Raw genomic sequence first — 4,736 nt, 5'->3', positions numbered from 1 at the left:
AAAATAGTAATCCCGTCCACAATTTTGTCTCTTAGTCTAGACTCCCATAAAAGTCACAAATTGAGTCATCAAGGCTCTAAAAATAGCCTACCTATATTCTACTACGGACAAGACTCATTTAACAACTTACTAACCACTTTCCAATGCATAAACAAGTGGAAAAGTCCCACAAACTAATTTTGGAATTTTCCAAGAAAAGATTGCAAGGTTGAGACACATGTTTCTCAACACTTTTCCTCGTGGCATACACCATCCTATTTCCCGACTTTGTCTATTCTTTTCTCACTTCATCTCCTATTTTCTTCATTTTTGCTTGCCGCCTCCAACAATTTTAACAAAACTCCAGTCCAGTCTGCTTTAGAGAGTTTTATAGCTTGGCAATTCTAGTTCTGTACTCTATGGCTTCCTCCTTCACGTCTGCTCAAGCAAGACCAATTGTTTTTCCAAAGCTATATGATGTGTTCATCAGTCATCGAGGCCCTGATGTTAAAGAAACCCTTGCCAAACAATTTTATGACCTTCTTTAGGCAAGAGGATGCAAGGCATTTCTAGACCGTAAAGAGATTGAAGGCGGAGATTCTCTTACGTCTGCCATTCATAATGCCATCTGCTCTTCTCGTGTGCAAATTGCCATTTTCTCCAAAGGATATGCAGAGTCCTCCTGGTGTCTAGACGAGTTGCTTCTTATGCTACAGCAAACTGATGCCCTCTTTATTCCTGTTTTCTACGGTGTCCAGCCATGGGAGCTTCGTTACATGGAGAAGGGCAAGTCTCAGTATTCTGCGGCATTTGAAAATTATGAAAGCAAATGCAGGCATCTTGATAAGTTGGACGGCTGGAAAAAGGCACTTGTATCTGCAGAAGAAATCTCTGGATACGAACTTAGCCAGCATCAAGAGTAAACTTACTACCATTTGCTTTGGATTAACTCCAATTCATCATGTTTTGCCTTAAGTTTTTCTCTAGTACATGACATTCATTTTTTCCTTAGTAGAATGATTTTCGAAAGAGATTGTCGGTTTTGGATTTCAGCGATTTGTGTGAAAAGATTGTTTCTCGTGTGGTACAAGTAGTGGAAGAAAAGGAAAAGAATATACCCTTGTACGTTGCCAAATATCCTGTTGGACTTGACGAGCTCGTCCAAGATTTTGAGAGATGTTGTCCAGAGACAACGGGGATGGTGGGGATTTTCGGACTTGGGGGCTCTGGCAAGACCACTCTGGCTAAAGAATTGTTTAAAAAGAAGCGTTCAGGCTACCATACATCTTGTTTTCTCTCCGACGTGAGAGAATCACATGTCAGAGGTGAATTGCACAGCTTGCAAAGTCAGCTCTTGAAAGATCTTTTTAGCAGAGATGAAGAGATTAGAAGTGTGCACCATGGAATCGGAAAGCTGAAGGATCATTTGAGAAGGGCAAGACATTTGCATTGCCTAATAGTCTTAGATGATATTGATCATCGAGACCAGTTAGATGCCCTGTTGCCTGAAGACTTGATGGGTTGTGGCAGCCTGGTAATTATTACAACTCGTGACCAGAGTGTGTTAAGGGGCGTAGGTATCCGTTATAAGATGAAAGTAATGGATCGAAATCATGCAAGGGATCTCTTCTGTAGCCATGCTTTCCGCGGACGTGATCCACCCCGTGCATATCAGAACTTGGTTGAAAGCTTTGTGGATTTCTGTGGAGGTCTGCCCCCCTCTCACTCATAGTTTTGGGTGCACATGTTTATGATAGGGATGAGTATTATTGGAATCTAGAATTGGAAAAGGTGAGGAAAATCCAGCCCGAGGATATATTGAAGAGACTCAAAATTAGCATTGATGATCTGGACAAAGAGGAGAAACAGATATTTATAGACATGGCTTGTCTTTTTAATAAGAAGATATATGATTTTAAGGCAATAACAATCTGGAAGGCGTCCGGTTGGAGTGCTGAGCATGCAATTAAAACCTTGCAAGATAAATGCCTAATTGAAAGGACTGGGTGCAAATTTGAAATGCACGATCATCTCTGTGACCTAGGTAGACAAATGGCAGAGGAGTTAGGTCCTCCTCGACTGTGGCAACCAGAATTTCTGAGATCTATGGTGTGCTTCTTTCTTGTTTAGGTTTTTGAAGTTAAAGTTATAGAAGCTCTCAAGAAAAATTTCCAATTTTTGTGTTTTTTATAAAAAATTCAGCCAGTCACACTTAACCCAGATCCTTTATGCAGGAAGCAAAAGGATTTAAGCAAATCTTGGCAGAAACAAAGGGCAGGTGTTTCCATTCATTCCGAGATTCGAAGAAAAATTACTTATTTTATAGCTGAGACCGATCTCCTGTGGCTTGAAATTGACAAGGGTGGTGACAAATTATGCATTCCTTCATGGATTCCTCTACAGAAATTGCACTTTTTAAGTGTTTCAAAAGTGGAGAAATTATGGAGAAGTTTTCGGCAACAGTTGCACACCAATGCCCAGGTATTTTGTAATTTTTGTAGCAAATTAAGTTTCCTTTGAAAATACTTGTATTAACTACTTAGACCCAATTCATTTTTTAGTGCAATTGTCAATGACAGGGCAGTTTTGAGTTTTGTATTGGGGAATCTCCCTCTTTGCAAAAGCTTCCAAATTTAATAGAAATGTGCAGTTGTTTGGAAAAAATAGACATATGGTCATCCCTAGAGAAGACAGATACAACATCCTTGGTGCAATCACTAAAACAGCTTGGGAATCTTAGATCATTGCTTCTGGGGTTTACGAGGAGTGTCTTCTTCAGAGGGAATTTGGATCTGAGCAAAGGCAGAGATTCTTCTACAAGCAACGGCATGGATAGCCTTGAGACCATAACGCTTTTGGAGACTTCAAAATGTCAACAAGTTGGTAATTAGTGGAGAGATGTGTCCAAGACTTCAAACACTGGAAGTTAAAGCGATGAATAATCTAAAAGAAATAGAGTTAAAGAAGCTAGAGAGGCTCAATACTCTTATTGTTGAGGAATGTTGGGAATTGAAAACAATATCAGGGCTCTCTTCTCTAACAGGGCTCCAAGTGTTCAAAGTAGAGAAATGTGCAGGTTTGAGATCGTTGCCGCCACTTGCACGTCTATGTCATCTAGAGGAAATCACAATTATTAAATGTGCAAAGCTGCAAAACGTAGAAGGTTTGGAAGAGCTGCCAGGATTGAAAAGTCTAATAATTGAAGTGCCTGATGATGGATATGCATGGGCGCTCAATTATATTCGTGGACTGAGGGTAACACTACTTTTTCTCTATGCAATAGTGGAAAGCTAGTTTATTGTGAAAAATAATTTTAGCATTTGTTTTGGAGAGGGTAAACCAATGTTACACTTTCTAAAGTCAAGTTTTGTTTACCTTTAAGATTTTTATTAAATATTTATTATCCTCTCTCTTTACACTAACATCTTAAACGTTTCAGAGGGTGCCGGTAAAGAAAATCATTTTGATACAGAAGGCAATAGAAGAAGCATCGTCAATTTTGAATGCAAGTTTGTTTTCTGAAGTTTTTGAGATTGAGAAAGGAGAGCATACGCTAAAGATGAAAAGCTCATCGAGTGCAATCACCATATATTCTTTTCTTGTAAGATCAAAGCTTTATGGTCATATGACATTGGAATCTAGAGTCAAGTATTGGATCCCACATCAAAATGATCGGCTAATTATAGTTTTACTTACCCAGCATGATAGTGAAGGCAGCCTACAAAAGACAATAATAAAAAATAAAGGGTTTAAGGCTACAATGAAAGTTGGGGAAGAAGCGATGACATGGTAAAGAGGAAAAGAAAGCAACATCGAGAAGTGTGATCAATTTGTTTGAGTATTTGTAATTGAAAAGCTAATCATCTTTGTTTTAAGTTTATTTTCTTATTTTTAAAATTTTCTGTATGGAATTCTTGTCTCTGTATCTAATGTTTTCTTAATTAATCACTCTTTTATGGGATCTTTGAAATCGATAGTAGTTATTTATTTTATTTTGGCAAGAGTTGTGCTACACCAAGGGTTTCTAATGCAAAAAAATTAAATCAAGATTGAGATGAGCAATATAACTAGCTGGAGCAGCTAAGGGAAAAAACCAATCCTCCTTGTTTTTAAAACTATCTGTACTTTTTTGCTGAAACAACTGGTAGTAACTTACATTGCTTTATTGTTTTGAAATGAATAGTACAAACGCATGAAAAGAAATTGCCAAGAATGATTCTCTTGAAATTGAAAATGCAGTTAACTAGTGATGGCAACAAAATGTAATCATAAAGAGTTCACCTTGTCCAAAAAATAAGAGGGGTTGTTACCTTATATAATTTACCGAAAAATTAAAAAAAACAGAGGGGCTGTTACCTTATAATTTACCGAAAAATTATCTTATTGAAACTCATACCTAAAATAAAGGGTAACCAAAGATTGCAATTTTTTTATTCAAAATTTTAATCTAGTAAAACAATGGACTTTTGAGTTTTATAAAAGACTTTGATTAAGAGGAAACTAAACTCAAGTGAATCCACACTAACTTATCCTTCATATGTATAAATAGCTGCATATAAATTGCCTATGGAATGTTTTTCATAATGAATAAAGAAGTGAGATCTCATAGAATAGCATACATGTGAGTGTTGGAGGTTTGATCTATTTGTTGCTTTTCTTATCGATAAAATTACCTAGGTTCCTGATTGAAGCCGTATTAGATGAATAAAATTTGCAGCTTTATATTTAAAAAATAATGGAAAGGGTGAATTCAATTG

The 4,736-nt window shown here is 37.1% G+C and overlaps 1 pseudogene across 1 annotated transcript; it reads left to right on the top strand.

The window, feature by feature from the left end:
- Nucleotides 1–315: 315 nt before the first annotated feature.
- On the top strand, nucleotides 316–3,859 carry LOC149566101 (disease resistance protein Roq1-like; annotated as a pseudogene). The gene is made up of 5 exons (XR_016362117.1): nucleotides 316–898; nucleotides 1,033–2,088; nucleotides 2,214–2,460; nucleotides 2,559–3,234; nucleotides 3,419–3,859. The product of XR_016362117.1 is annotated as a disease resistance protein Roq1-like (transcript).
- Nucleotides 3,860–4,736: the final 877 nt, after the last annotated feature.

Source organism: Cupressus sempervirens, chromosome 3, assembly GCF_028749045.1.
Source record: "Cupressus sempervirens isolate cs-2001-9-10 chromosome 3, ASM2874904v1, whole genome shotgun sequence".
Classification (NCBI taxonomy): domain Eukaryota; kingdom Viridiplantae; phylum Streptophyta; class Pinopsida; order Cupressales; family Cupressaceae; genus Cupressus; species Cupressus sempervirens.
The sequence above is the reverse complement of the archived record's forward strand: the minus strand, read 5'-3'. Positions and strand labels throughout refer to the sequence as shown.